The sequence below is a fragment of the Thamnophis elegans genome, chromosome 13 (genome assembly GCF_009769535.1).
Source record: "Thamnophis elegans isolate rThaEle1 chromosome 13, rThaEle1.pri, whole genome shotgun sequence".
Taxonomy (NCBI): Eukaryota; Metazoa; Chordata; class Lepidosauria; order Squamata; family Colubridae; genus Thamnophis; species Thamnophis elegans.
The window spans coordinates 47,217,855-47,218,102 of record NC_045553.1 but is presented as its reverse complement, the minus strand read 5'-3'; positions in this window follow the sequence as shown (position 1 = coordinate 47,218,102).

Genomic DNA, 248 nt, shown 5'->3' with positions numbered 1-248 from the left:
ATGAGCAGAACTGAAAAACAAGATTGGCCCCAACCAGGGAACCAGTTTGGGGAGCGTGGCGTGGCAGGCCTGGGTCACTGCAGGTTCCAGCAATCCAGGCTGCAAAACCACTACCGGTATGGCGGAACCAGGCCAAACCAGCAGGATCCCACCACTGCTTGCATGGGCACACGACGATGTGCTGGCTGGTGCACATGTGCACAGCGGAAAACGGAAGACCAGCTCTTCCAGTTTCCAGCTCTGCCACA